The sequence below is a fragment of the Callithrix jacchus genome, chromosome 6 (assembly GCF_049354715.1).
Source record: "Callithrix jacchus isolate 240 chromosome 6, calJac240_pri, whole genome shotgun sequence".
Lineage (NCBI taxonomy): Eukaryota > Metazoa > Chordata > Mammalia > Primates > Cebidae > Callithrix > Callithrix jacchus.
The window spans coordinates 101,802,912-101,818,943 of record NC_133507.1 but is presented as its reverse complement, the minus strand read 5'-3'; the positions used below and the strand labels follow the sequence as shown (position 1 = coordinate 101,818,943).

General features: G+C 38.2%; 1 non-coding gene across 1 annotated transcript; it reads left to right on the top strand.

Moving 5' to 3' along the window:
* The first annotated feature begins 566 nt into the window (after window positions 1-566).
* LOC118154976 (U7 small nuclear RNA) lies at window positions 567-627 on the top strand. Its single transcript, XR_004745218.1, has one exon. It is a non-coding gene; the product is annotated as a U7 small nuclear RNA (small nuclear RNA).
* The last annotated feature ends 15,405 nt before the right edge of the window (window positions 628-16,032 follow it).

Genomic DNA, 16,032 nt, shown 5'->3' with positions numbered 1-16,032 from the left:
CATGGCTTGCTGCAGCCTTGACCTCCTGGGATCAAGCAATCCTCCTGTCTCAGCCTCCCCAGGCTGGGACTATAGGCATCCACCACCAAACCTGGCTAATATTTTTAAATTTTTAGTAGAGGTAAGGGCTCACAGCATTGACCAGGCTGATCCTGAACTCCTGGCCTGAAGCAATCTTCTTGCCTTGGCCTTCCAAAGTGTTGAGATTACAAGTGTAACCCACTGCATCTGGCCTGAAGGGAGTTTTATGTTTATTTTAAAATCTGTCACTAATCAAATGTTCTTAAAAATACAGTAAAAAAAATTACTAGAAGAATGAAGTTTATAAAAGCCCAAAAAATGTAAGGTCGATGTTAATTTTCATTCTAAGAATCAACGGATTTTATCAAATAGCTATGAAAGTTTCTAAACACTCTCCATTTCCATACTTAACACAGTCTGGAAGCAAAATGTTCAGAGGATGACACGAGGCCACAGACTACATTTTAAGTAGATTTGGACTAAAAGACTGCCTCTAATTTTGAGGCCAGAGACTCTTAGTACAGCTCTTTAAGAATAGTTACTTGAAGTGTTACAGCTCTTAGAATTTGTCTAGTAGGCTTTCTGAGTTTTGTCAGAAAGGCCTTAAATATAAAAAATTTTAAAGAAAGAAAATAATAATAGTAATTAAAAAACAACGGTTATTTGAACTCCACTGGTCATCAAGGTTTGTGTTGCATATATGCAGAGATGGTCACATGATGTAATGTCGCAAGCAGTGAGAGTATTGTCCTGGCCTCATTCTAAAAATCCCTAACTTGAACAATGTCAAGAGTTTCCTCTTTTCTTACTTCAAGGATTTGCTCCTCTGAAAAGGTGAAAATGTAAGACAGATTTGAGCATGGTTAAAAGATCTGAAAGAATAAAATCTTACCTGGGAGGAAGTAGAGTTAGCAGGACTGTGCTGAGTAGGAATGTGATGATTTAAGCAGGTGGGGCAAAAGATGGAGAGTAAAGTAATTATACCCCAGGAACCAGAGTTTAAAAAAAATTATAAAGAAGTCTGTTTGGGGTGGTGATAATTTCTTTCTACATTCCCCTGACCTGGTGCTGGGCTTCCTCAGCAGGCTTTATTATGCCTGCCTCTAGCCTTACAGGAGGCTTATCAAGTTGATAAGATGCTGTTGCTTAATGAGTAAACGCTGATGCCCTATAACCTAGTTTAACAATAATCGCTATCATCTACTAAATTTGTGTAATAGTGGCTTTCTTCACAACCTGCAAATATACACTTCTAATTGTTTGATGATAGCATATTTTTTTTAAAAAAGAGAATGGAATTTGGAAGGCTTACAAATCAAATGGAAATGAGAAAGTTCTGCGTAGGTGTAATTTATTTTTTAGCACTACCTCACGTGCTTTTTAGATATAATCAGTTCCTTAACACATTTCTGAATGGTGTCTTTGTTGCATATAAACTCCATTTTAACCAGGAAAGAGGAGAGTTAATGATTTTCTTTATCAATTCTAGAAATGGATTATAATGTAAGGATAAATTTAGGTATATATATGCAAAAATCTGTAAACCACACAGAAACAAGTGCTTGCTTAATATAAAAGCTATTATGGTTGAGTTTGCCTCAGAAGCCTAGTGTTTAGACTATAAAAATTCTTTGTAAACTTAATGACAGACTAGTTCTCCCTGATAGTTTGGGTAATACTTTCTTAAGGTTCCTTCAAGTTAAGGTCTGTGATTCAATAAACAAATACTTAAGTTCAATGACATAAAGGAAGCAAGAGTGACCTTGCCTTAATGTGGGATCGTGTAATGCCACAGCCCAAATGACACACAAATTTTGTCTAGTCTTTAGAAGTTTAAGCTACACAAGACCAAAGAATGAATACACACATTGATGGAATGAAGCCAATATGTGATCTTGAAAACATGGTAACTGTCTTTGTATTTAAATTTATTTTTAAAAATATTCCTCTAATATCTATTATGATTAAAACCTGTTGATAGAATATATGTTATATTGAGTTTATGCTGTCTATTCTCTTGTAATCTTACCTAAAGATTAAAAAGTAAGAGGGAAGAAATGTGCCTGTATTTAGAGTAAATCATATACAATGGATGCTCTTAAAGGGAGACTTAACACAGTTCAAATACATATGAGGTACTTAGTAAAACATATTGAATAAATGTCTTAGTTTGTTCTGGCTGCTGTAACATCATACCATAAAGTGGGTGTGGCTTATTAATAATAGAAATTTATTTCTCACAGTCTGTAGGTTGAGAAGTCACGATCAAGACACCAGCAAATTGGGTGTCTGGCGAGTCAATATTTTGGTTCATTGATGGGGCTTTCATTCTATGTCCTCAGATATTGAAAAGAGCCAGGGAGGTCTCTGGTGACCTCTTTTTAAGGACAGCCATGAGTCAACCCATTCATGTCTCCAACCTCATGAATTAGTCGCCTCCCAAGGTTGTACCTCTGAATACCATCAAGTTGGTGGTTAGGATTGTGACACATAAATTTGAAGAGGATAGAAATGTTCAGACATTTAAACCATGGCATTTTACCCCCAACCCCTCAAATTCATGTCCTTCTTGCATGCAAACTACATTCATTCCATCTCAATGGTGCCAGCAGTTATAATTCACTCTTGCATATATTTGAAAGTCTAACGTTCAAAGTCTCATTTAAATATCATTTGAATCAGGTGTAAATGAAGGCTGTGGCTCAGAAATCGATACTGAAAATATGCAATTTTGACATTGTGAACAGAAGAAGCTGCAAGGTCTCTCTGACTTTCACCGACAGTCACACCATCTTTCCCAAAGAAGCTGAATTCCCTTTATCTGCCTAAGATACAAACCCATCAAAAAGAAAAATTGTTATTTCTTTACCTCACTGTTATCTCATTGTATATTGCAGTAAAGAAGATCAAGATGTGACCACACCTGAGCAGACATTTTTATAAGTTATAATGACTATCCCTGAGGACTAAACTCTGATTTATTTTTAGCTTGCCCTAATTCCTATATAAGGGGTCTGGAGAGTCATGCCCTACAGATCATAAATTCTCATCAGATGGGTTTTTGAACGTTATATATCATGTTATACTTTCCAACCTGACTCTGGCATAACATTATTAGACAAAGAAGAAAATAAAAATATTTTACCCCAAAACATGTTTATTTGCCATATTTTGAAATGACCCTGCAAAGCGGTCCTTTGTAGGGGAGAATTTGCATCTGTAAAGAATCTCTGTTAACATAGCCAGATCTTTTTCTTCCAAACCCTCGCAATACTAAAGAGATTAACTAAGAGCTGACTAGGAAACATTTGTCACCTATAGTCTCTAAGGGCAGCCACTATATGACTTCAAAAGAATGGTGGTCTCCACAATCTTTATCTTAACCTGAACATTCCCTTTCTATCTATCCAAGGTCTTTAGCCAAAATCAACCAACTGTCAACCAGAAAATATTTAAATTCACTTGTGGCCTGGAAGCCTCCTGCCCCACTTTGAGTTGTTCTGCCATTCTGGACCAAACCAGTATATTTCTGAAATGTATTTGACTGATGTCTCATGCTTCTCTAAAATGCGTAAAATCAAGCTGTGCCCCGACCACCTTGGGCACAAGTTCTCAGGACTTCCTGAGGGCTGTATTGCAGGCCATGGACACTCATATTTGGCTAAGAATAAACCTCTTCAGATATTTTACAGAGTTCAACTCTTTTCATTGACATCTCCAAAGATCATTTAAATTCCAAAGAAGACTATTTACAGGTTAATCTCTGTTCCAGGAGTCAATCTCCCTAGTAATCATTTATTGCCTCTCAATATAATTCCTCTTTTTCCCATTTCCATGACCTGTTTTAGCAGAATCCGAGTTCCCATTATTTCTGTAACTTTGAAATGGTATATAAGCCTCGTTGGGAAGTTGAGCTTTCATTCTGATGGCTTCTGTGTCTACATATTCAATAAATTTGTATTCCTTTTCTCCTGTTAGCCAATCTTCTTCATGCCAGTGGTTTTACTGTGAGCCTTTAAGGGACCAATGGCCATGGCCCCCATAGAGTCTCCAGGTATATTCATGCTGAGGCATATTGTCTTCTAGCTGTGAACCTGAGACATCAAACAAGTTATATACTTTCAAAATAGAATCATGGGGCAAATATAGGACAGACATTCCCATTCCAAAAAGGAGAAATAGAAAAGAAGTGGCAGGTCCTGAGCAGTTCAAATACATTAAAGCTCAAGAAGAATGAATATATACAATAACGCAGTGCACATTTTTCTAGAGATTATCTCTGCTTAGAGAAAAGATTCACTTTTTAAACAGTAAAATAAATGTTTCAACAATTATTAATTTGTTTTTCTCTTAGCTTTTATGAACACATGATTTTTACCCTTGTTGGCCCATACTACTTATATCTCTGAGCTTATGGGAAGAAGAAGGAAAAGTAGGAATTGTAATATTCAAACTCTTACATTCAAAAATTTAATTTTACAGCCAGACAATTATGTTCAATCTAGGTACTTTCTTGAGAAAAGACTCTAAATTCTATTTTCAATTTTCTTCTTTAAGTATATTAACAGGCATGTCAGGCTGGATTATACACAAGGAAAGCTAAGTAGAAAGAAGAAACAGGAGAAAGCTACCTCGCCCCTATGTACTGGAAGAGGAAAGGAAAGAGAGAGAAGAGTAAAAAATCTAGGTAAATGCCTCATCTAGAAAGGAAGTGCTGACTTAGATCACGTGAACAAAGAATTAAGGAATTTACTACTGTAAAAACAGGAAGGGGGTGATCACTTTCCTCCCATTGCAAAGTGTCACATTCAGCACCCTTATAACAAAAGACAGGTTTAAAAAAAAGAAAAGCATAACAAGGTAATTATATGCAAATATGTGCACTGAAGTCACACAAAATATAAAAAGTAAAAGAAAGGGCCTCCCAGAGACTCAGGAGGCTGAGACAGAAGAATTGCTTAAGTCCGGGAGCTAGAGATCAGCCTGGGCAAAATAATGAGAACTTTTCTCAGAAAAGAAGAAGAAAAACAGAAGATGAAGAAAGAAGGAGAAGAAAATCAAGAACAAGAAGAAGGAGGAGGAAAATAAAAAGAAAAAAAAGAGGCCAGGAGAGATCAGTGCTTAAGTACTTCTTCACTGAGGAGATGAGAAAGAGATGGGGGAATTGTAGGAGTATGTAGGAGTAAATAATTTTCAGGGGAAATTAATGCACCTTGTAGACAGAAATCAACTTGTCACTGCTTCTCTTTGGGAAGGTGAGGGGGTTCTATCTGAAGGCTTGGAGATTAGGGTTTTCCAAGGACAGTTGATAGGCAAGGAACTAGAGAATAGGTGCTGCTGATTGGCTAAAGATGCAATTATGTTGTACAGAAAACAGTTTTCATTTGCTTGAGTTCACCTCTGGATGGAGGCACACAGAACCAACTGAATCATGAGTCATGAGTCTGGGTGGGGTTAGTTAGTTGCCAGTATGCCAAAGTCTAAAAAGATCTCAAAAGACCAATCATAGGTTCTACAGCAGGGATATTATCTGCAGGAGTAATTAGGGAAGTTACAAAACTTGTGATCTCCAGAACAAAGGGTGGTTATTATTTAAGGATCCCTACATCTTAGAAGAATTCAAGCCTCTCTCAAATCTCAGCCTTGTGGCCCCTTATTAGCTTTATATGCGGAGTTTAGTTTGGAAAAGGGCCATTATAATCCTTGCTTTAAGATTAAGGTAAAAACTAAATTTCTTCCAAAGTTAGCTTGGCTTATATCCAAGAATGACCAAGGACATCTTGGAGGTTAGAAGCAAGATGAAGTCAAATATGTCATATTTCTCTTACAGTCATAATTTTGTAAACATGGCTTTAAGTACTTTCAATTTTCAAAGCACTCAGCATGCTGAAATGCCATATTTTGGAAATCATTTTTTGTGCTCCAGTACTGTGCCATGAAGAAGATCATCTCATAATCAGTCCTCTCCTATTAATAATGTTGGGCAGTAGAATAAAGCAGAGGAAGTTTCAACAACTTACTGTTTCTGGCCACTCTTAGCTCTACGTAGTATACATGCTTATTTGAGAGCCGGGGGCCTCCTGCAAAGGAATACAGGTAGAAGGTAATGATGACCTCCCATCAGAGGCTGTGGGCAGACAGCCATGCCAGAGGACAAAATAGAGGGTGGTCCAGGAGCAAGCACCTATTGAAGTGGAGTTGAGGTGAAGTTAACAAGGGAGCAACCCAAAACTATTACAAAAACCTAGCAAGACCAGTTTATGAGTTACGCTGGCTGCAGATTTCTCTGCTTATGTCAGTAAGGAATGCAATAACCATAGTAATATGAAATACACATTATTCTGGAAATCCAAGGATTACTACAAGTTCAGGGACCCCCTGATTTCCATTTCCTGAAGCATGTGAAGCCTACTTTACCATACATTTAAATTTCAGGGAAAAGAGTCCAGGAGAAGCAGAAGGCTATTTCAGAGGGTAGGCACTAAGAGAGACTGAAAACTCCCATTAAACAAGCTAAGTTATTAAACTGGACTAAAATGAGCCCATATTACCTATTGGTTTCTTTTTTCTGCTAATTAGGGCAGGAAGGCTTATATAGTTCAAATTCAGTTTAACCAAGAATAAATAAATTACTTTTCTTCATGTATGTTAAAATAGCATTTTGAGCTAAAATTAATGAACTGAAGCCCCCTTTCCACACATTTTTTAGTTAAAATGTGAATTTATAAATCAAAATCATTAGGTATTGATAGGCCATGCTTCCTTTTTCCAAGACAATTGTTTCTCTGTTTCGTTTATTCTAAAACATTTAATTGACAAATAAAAAAGCATATTCAAAGTGTACAACATGATGATTTGATATTATTTATACATTGGGTAAAAGTACTACATTCACATTACTTAACGCATCCATCAGAACACATAGCTATCATTGTGTGTGTATGAGAAGGACACTGAAAATGTGCTCTCATCAAATTGCAAAGTAAATAATAAAGTATTATTAACTCTCATCACTATGTGTACATTAGATCCCAAGAACTTATTAACCTTATAATTGAATAACTTTAACCAATATCTCCCATTTTCCCTTGCTCCTGTAACTGAGTACTCTTTTGTTTTTGAGATGGTGTCTCACTGTGTCACCCAGACTGGAGTGCAGTGGTGCAGTCTCAGTTCACTGCAACCTCCACCTCGAGATTCAAGCAATTCTCCCACCTCAGCCTCCTGAGTAGCTAGGTCTACAGGTGCGTGCCACTACATTCTGCTAATTTTTCGTATTTTTAGTAGAGACAAGGTTTCACCGTGTTAGCTAGAATGGTCTTGATCTCGTGGTCCGCCTGCCTCAAACTCCCAAAGTGCTGGGATTACAGGCATGAGCCGCCGCGCCCAGGCTGAGTACTCTATTTTTAAGGTGTTTTTCTTCGTCTGTTTTTCCTTTCCTCCCTTTTTGATGCCTTTTTCTTGTTAATAATAAAATAGTGACTTCTTTCCACCAAGCACTCCCTTGCACTGCTAGATTATCTAATTATATGTTTGCTTACAAGTTTCAGAGACTGAATATTAAGACAATCCAGGTGCCTATGCAATTTTCAGCCACCAGGAGATTATCTTGAGGCTACAGTTAAGGTATAATCTAGATACACTTAAAATGGCACCAGCTCAATCACCGGATGAGACAATAACTCAAGACAAAGCATCATGCCCTTTCTGCATGAGCAGCATTCCCTTTTAAAGCCTTCACATGCTGCCCAAAAATGTGAAATGGTTTTTCTAAGGAACAAAGCCTAGATCATTTCTGAAACTGCCTTTGCAAAGTTATGACTGAGACAGTGAAAGAGATCTAACTTAACCAACTCCAGCTTGCTTGTAACTTTTAAGCTGTCCTTGTTCCTTCCTGGGCATAGATTGACTAACTTTGGAAGGAAACTGGTTTATAGTTTATAGTTTAAAACAAAGACCATAACAGTCCAAAACAAACCTCCTTCTTGCCTGGAGGAGATTCTAAAAATAGAATCTTGAAAAGATCTTGCACTTCCATGTTTATTGCAGTATTACTCACAATAAGCAAGATACAGAAACAACCTAAGTGTCCATCCACAGATAAATGTATTACAAAATGTGCTTTGTCTTTCTTTCCTCTGTTTTTCCTGGGGAACTGAGTCTCCTAGGAAGTCTGTCAAAATAGACACACAATTAATTAAGACACACTTCTGCCCTTCCTCACAATTAGTGGGACATAGTCTCAGAAGCTAACATTAATAGCAAAGCACAGTGTGTGGAGTGTGACAGTGTGACTATTTATACACAATATGAAAACAAGAACAGGGGAAGTTTCGCAGTGGAAGTTTTACTTAACCAAGACTTTGAAGACCAGTAATAATTGGCCAAGATGGGAAGAAGAGAGAAGATCCCAAACAACTTTTTCAAAAGCATAAAACTGTATGAACAAACACTAGGCAGGCTTGAGGACTAGGAGATTTCGTTTTGACTGAGACATACAGAGGATGCATGGAGAAGTGAAGAATGATTAGCTGTGAGGATGGATGCAATGAGCCAGAAATACAAGCCTGTGTACAATTAAATATTGAATAGCGAGCCATTTGATATTTAAGCATTATGGGAGCTATGAATGTTATGGGAGTTTAGAAATGAGAAAAACTAATGAGGACAGAATACTCAGTGAAGGCTTCATGGAGCAGATGTGATTCATGCAAATGCCTTCAGCATTTTAGTTCTTAAATGTTAGCAGTATTCTTATTACACCTCCTCAAATCAATGAGCATCAGTCAATTAAAACATCAGAAGGATAGGGACCGGCTCATAGAACTTCTGATTGAGACATGTGGCTGTTAGAGTCATCGATCCATCCACAGCATTTCCCGAAGACTGCTTTTTAGGTACTAGTTCCATTAGCGGTTAATAGGTGTTTTCTGTAAAAATGTTGTGGACAAAACTCAATGGGCTTCTGAGATGTCCTTTATTAATATTCTATTAGATGCTGGGATGCTCCAAATGATGGTAATGCAAATAGTGTTTCTGAGCAAAGTTAACCACAGAACCTCTTATTTCCTGGAAGAAATTGTTCCATAGGACACCCTTTGAGTGGCACAGCCATGAATTAGCTGCTGACAAGAGAGAAATCTAGAATATTGTTTGACAAGAAAATAATTCAAAATAAAGCAGGGTGCCCTACCAGGGAGTAGAGTTCTGTATAAGGAAATATAGAAACAAGTGGTGCTTAAGGAAAGAAATAAGAATAAGTGCACTTTTTATTAGGAATGTTTGGCAGTATTATACTTGGTCCAACTTATAAAATACAATTAGTTTTATAGACACAGTTTTTCTGTCTTCCTTCCTCATCTCTGAAATTTGACAGTTGATTTTTTTAACTAACAGATCTTGAGTCTCTTCTTTTTTGCCCTAAATGTATGTCTTCCTGAGTTCCAGATTCACATATATCAGTTACCAACTTGACATTTCTACTTGAATGTCTAAGAGGTATCTCAAACTGAACTCTAGGAGTCCCTCCCCCATTTTCAATCATGTTATTCCTATAATTTTCACCATCTCAATAAATGACATTATCAGCAATCCATTTTGTCAGGTTCCAAACAAGTTCAAGACAAGTTATACTTGAACTTCCTGCTCTGCAGATTTTATACTAGATTTATAGTTTCTTCCTGCTTTGCAGATTTTATATTTGATTTTACCTCTTACATTTTTCACCCAGATATTTTTTTAAATATAATTTAGTTTTGTTGTTAAACATTATCCTCTCTGAGAATTCTCCCCTCACATCCGGACCTAAAATAATATTTTCTCTTCTCGATTTTATAATTCTTTACTATGCTTGCAACTACATAAATTATAAAATTATATCATTCTTTTCTACCCAAATGTAAGTAAGCTTTATGAGGGCAGGGGATTTACCTATCTTGATCAGAACATTTTGTATCTTTGGTACTTGGCATATAGCAGTACAAAATATTTACTGATTTGATAGGTGAATAACTTCATATAATTTGGGCACTTGGAAAGTCTAGAAAAATGCTGATTGTGCATTGTATCAATTTTTCATGAAAAACTGCAAGTGAAGATGTTTCTTCCCATATTATGGAGCTGTCTTTCACTGAAACATTACATAAGCTAGCCTATTTCTGCACAAGTCCAAAGATATTTTTTTCACAGCATTCCAATGGTCAAATAGTTTATGGCATGAAATGGTTTAAATTTTCTTTCTATATAATTAAATTTAGCAGATGCTTCATGTGCAGTCCTACTACCTACACCATTGAGAAATGTTATTGACTAAAAAGCCACAAAATATTTGTATTTTTAAAATTCATAATGAATTAATCAATTCAAGCAGTGATGATAATGACCATTAATGTAAAATAAGATTGTGGGGAACACTCCCATGTGAGGCCCCTAGGAAATGGGCCTCGCCATACGGTGAGCTTGAGCCTGGAAACAGATCCCCGGTTGGGGGAAGTTGAGCTGAGGGAAAGCAGGAACCGAGAGAGGGACTATGCTATTCAAAATAATTAACAGACACTACTTTATGGATATGAGGACATGGGAGGCATTGTGTCCACTTTTGGTTCCTTATGGTTTATTGCTTCATTGTGTTCATTTTTGGATCCTTGCTACAATAGTTGTAAAATAATAACTTAAGCATTTACTGGGTGTAACTTACTTACCTTATGACTTAACTAAGTATTTACAATTGCTAAGTATTTACTGGGCATAACTTACTTACCTTGTGACTTAAGTATTTACAATTGGTAAGTATTTACTGGGCATAACTTACTTACCTTGTGACTTAAGTATTCCATTATACTTATCTGATGTAAGGATACTTGTGATTTTATGGTAAAACTTTGTGTTCCCCTTTATCTCGTGGAAATAACTTTTGTGTTTTATGTAGGCAACTCTACTTGTAATGTATATAATCAGACCCTGAGCACAAGAAAGTCGTTGGTGAAGCATAGCTTCTCAACCCTCCAGACCTCATCTTTTATCTTCTGCGCACCCCCCATCCAGGTTGGGACCCCCTTGCTGGCCAAGAGCCCCCAGCAGACATACTGCTCTCACCAGGTGGCAACCAGTGAAGGGACTTGGACACTGGGGACACCGGTGATGCATAAAGAGTGAGAGGCCGCAGTGGTAAATGAAGTTAAAGAGTTTGATTTTCTATGCATTTTGACTTTCTATCCTTGACTTTGTATTCAACCCATATAATCATTTTTTCACTTTTCTACCCTCTTTTGTACATATCCTTGAAAAATCATTTGTAGAAGATTCAACAAATATCACCTGGTGTTAAACATGAGGCATATGGAGTCAAAGGAACATAAGTTGTTTGTACAATTGTTGCATTCTATGAAAAAGTCTCAGGGTCATGATATTAAACTAAACGAGTAAAGGAATTTTTGCAGATTATTTGTGAAATTTGCCCTTGGGTTCCTGAAGGAGGTGTGCTGGATGAATATACATGGGCTGCGATAGGGGAAAAAAATTGACCACTTTTGCTTCTATAATAAGGATGTGCCACAAGCTTCTGTATTGTTAACTGTCTGGGGTAAGCTCCGCAAATGTGTTTGCCCTTCTCACCCTTCCACGCCACCCTATTCTTTCTCCACTTCACTAAACAAACAGACAGATCCTCATTTCCCAATGCCACCGAGCGTTGCAGGTGCTGACCTTCTCCCTGTCTCTCAAGATCACGAGGAGCTTGTTGAACGAGGGTCTTGCAGTGAGTATGATCCTAATTTGCTTGATGCTCCATTGACTGAAGTTATTGTGACTCAGCTGGATCCTATGGTATCTACTCTGGGGACTGCACCTCAGTGGGACCCTGGGCCAGTAACTTTTACTTTGCCTCCAGATCTTGCTCGTCAGTTTCAGGATTTGCTTTCACTTTGCTCGCAAGCGCTTACTAACCAGCAGTAGTTATATCCTATAGTTCAGCAAGCAGCCACACCTTCTGGTGCTTTGCTGATGGCCTTACGGTCTACCACTGCCACTCCAGTAATACCGTTGACTCATGCCTTCATGTCTTTACATAGAGGTTTTACTGAGTATGACAACATATTTCCTGCTCTTTATCCTATTACTGAGGTGGTGGATAATCAAGGCAATCCTGTTAGAAATTATGATCCTATTCCTCCTAAGACATTAAAGGAAATAAAAGAGGCAGTTGCACAATATGGACCTACCGCTCCATATACTATTTCTATTATAGAAAATTTGACTATCTCTGCTCTCTCCCCCCGTGATTGGGGACGTTTGACTAAAGCATGTTTATCTGGTGGTGATTATTTACTTTGGAGAGCTAATTATGAGGATGCAGGCTGAAAGAAATCGCTGTGACAATGTACCTATTACTGCTGATATGCTTGTAGGAAAAGGGCATTATGAACCTTTTGCAGCTCAGGCTACCTTGCCTTCGGAAGCATATGCCCAGATTAATATGCTCACTATGAGAGCCTGGAAACAATTGCCTTCTACAGGAGTTAAAACAGAGGAATTGGCAAAAATAAGACAAGGTCCTGATGAACCTTATCAAGATTTTGTAGCTCGGCTGCTTCAAGCAGTCCGGAGACAAGTACAGGATGCTGAGGCTGGAACATTGCTGATTAAACAATTAGCTTACGAAAATGCTAATTCTGCTTGTCAGGACATTATATGGATGATTTACTGTTAGCTGCTGCTACTGACTTTTTGTTGTTTGCTGCTTTTGATTCCCTTAAGCACCATTTGGAGCAAGATAACCTGATTATAGCCCCAGATAAAGTTCAAACTGTTGCTCCTTATGATTATTTGGGCTGTATTATTGAGTCTCAACGAGTTTCATTTGTAACTCCTAAATTGTCTACTGCAAAGTTAACCTTCTTAAATAATTTCCAGAAATTTCTCAGTGATATTAATTGGATTAGACTCAGTTTGAAACTTACTACTGGACAATTAAAGCCTTTATTTGATATTTTAAAAGGTTCTCCTAATCCATCATCTCCCAGAAAATTGACTGACTGCAAAGCAGGCATTGCAACTAGTACATCAAGCCCTTTTGGATAAAAAATTAACTAGAATTCAACTTAATATTCCTTGGTGTCTTTGTATTCTCTGTACCTCTTACACTCCCACAGGTGTTTTCTGGCAACAAGGTATATTAGAGTGGCTTCATCTTCCCGCAAGCCGCGGTAAAGTAATTTCTCCATATTATGACTTAGTTGCCACTTTGGTGGCCAAGGGTTGTATTCAGGCCCTGGCTTTATTTGGAACTGAACCACCTGAAATTATTATCCCTTATAATACCCCTCAACAAACCTGGCTTTGGCCATTTTCAGATAACTGGCAAGTTGCTTTCGCCGGTTACTCTGGTAATGTTAAATGTCATTTCCCACCTGATAAAGTTCTTCATTTTTATTCCCAGTGCTCTCTTGTTTTTCCTCAGACTTGTGTAAGAGCTCCTTTGTTACATGCCTATTTAGCTTTCATTGACGGCTCTTCCTCCAGTATAGCTGCAGACACTGTTGATGCTAAACCACTTTCTTTTAAAACAACAGAATCTTCTGCCCAGCGTGTGGAACTTGTATCTGTTCAACATGTTCTCTCTAATTGGGATGTTCCTTTAAACATCTACTCTGACAGACAGTATTGTTGTCTGTTTGGTTCAAGACTTAGAAACCTCTCCATTAACATATTCTGATTCCTCTCCGATCATCCACCTCTTGTGTCCCTTACAGCAAACTATCAGGAAAAGATTGCACCCTTTTTTTATTGGACATATTAGAGCTCATTCTATGTTACCTGGACCTCTTGCTGAAGGAAATCATCATGCTGACCAACTGACTCAGTTTGCTTTTCCTGTTTTAAATTCCCTTCAACAGGCTGAGGCATCACATGCTTTACATCATCAGAACACCTGCAGTCTTCATTTACAATTTAAAATTACTAGAGAACAGGCTCACCAAATTGTGAAACAATGCACTGCTTCCCTTCCTCATTTGCCTTCCCCCAGTTCGTTTGGGGTTAATCCTCGTGGTTTACAGAGTGAACATATTTATCAAATGGATGTTACACACTTCCCTCCTTTTGGGAAGCTCCAATATATTCATGTCAACATTGACACCTTTTCCCAGTTTCTTGTAGCTTATGCTTATACCGGCAAGGCCACAAAGAATGTAGTTACTCACTGTCTTAATGTTTTCTCCATTTTAGGTGCTCCTAAAATCCTCAAAACAGATAATAGCCTGGCCTATGTTAATAGAAGTTTTTCAACCTTTTGTTCTCAATTTCAGATTCAACATCGTACAGGTATTCCCTATAATCCAGAGCCAAGGTATTGTTGAATGTGCCCATGCTACACTAAAACTTATGCTCCTTAAGTTGAAAAAGGGAGACTCTGGTGGGGACTTACATAAAACACCCCATAATTGGCTTCGACATGCTTTATATGTCCTCAGTTTTTTAACTTTTGATTTTGAAGGACGCTCAGCTGCCGACCGCTTTTGGCACCCAAAAGCCTTTGTCCACCTGGAGGTGCTGTGGAAAGATGTGTTAACTAATACTTGAAATGGACCTGATCCAGTCCTCATATGGGGATGAGGACATGTCTGTGTTTTTTCCTAGATCTGCTGACGCCCCAGTGTGGGTTCCTGAACGCCTGGTGAAGCATGGATTTTCCACCAATGGGCATGCCAAACGCCCTGATTCCTTGCTTTCACCATCTGCACCTGACGAACCCCCCACCACGTCACCGCCGGCAGAACAAACGGACAACAATCTCCTTCCGTTGGAGTCCACTGCCAACTTGGAGCCAGATGAAAAAGCTTAGTGCGGAAGCTGCTCGTTTAGTGGACATTCAGAACACTCCTCATATGCCTACAGTTATATTTATTGCTCTGATGGCTATTCTGTCTTGTCAAATTCCTGGAAGTCATTCATACCTGACTTCTTCTCAGAAGTTGTGGGCATATGTTCCTGATCCTCCAGTGCTTAGGCCTGTGACCTGGGATGACCCAACCTTCCCAGTTTGTATTAATGATACTTCGGTACTTGGGTTTCCCTCTTCTACTCATATTACTCCACAGATAGCTAATTATACTTATTCTGCACAAGCTGCAGCGCCTCCCATGTGTTTTTAATGCCTCCAAGATATGGAATGATTATTCTTATAACAATGCTATGTCTATGCAATCACCGTCCTTATCATTTTCACCTGGTCCTTTCTGCTTTGACCTTGGCATGAAGGGTTTGCATACTTTTGCTGGACCTAATGAATTGCTTCCTGGTGAAACTTATTTTGGTCAGGATTGAAGCTTGTTTTATTTAGGAATTAGAGAATCAATTAACATATCCTCCCCAGACTTTCTCTTAATGGAAAGACGATGGTGTCGACCTAGTAATTCCTCTCTTGACCAATCACCACGTTGGAAATTTTGTTATCCCAAGCAAAAGCAAGTGCTCCGTTATTCCCTGCCAATTGGGTTTACTTTATGTGACTGGTCTATCCCTCTCTCTTTGGCAACTATATTACACACTATGAAATGCCTGGGGGTGGAGCACCCCTATTTTTACTACTGCTAAGGGCAAAGCATATACTTCTCCTTGGAAACTGTTTGTTGCACTGACTCCCAGTTTTGTAAGGGCCAGTTCTAGAAGTTCCTCTTACCCTTCTAAACAACATATTATTGTGCAAGCTTGTGTCACATCTCCATACACTATTATCTTTGGTAATGTGACTATCTTGGAAAAAGGGGGGCATTATATTATCTCTTGTGAAAATTGTACTCTTACCAATTGTCTTGATTCTTCTATGTTTCCTACTCCCACTATTCTTGTTGTCCATCAACCACCATATGTGATGCTCCCTGTTAATATTTCTGGTGACTGGTATGATGAGAGGGGACTTCAAATTTTACACCAAGTCAGGGATCTGATGGTCCGACCTAAACGTTTCATAGGAGTTTTAATTGCCAGCATTTTGGCCATTGTGACTGTTGTTGT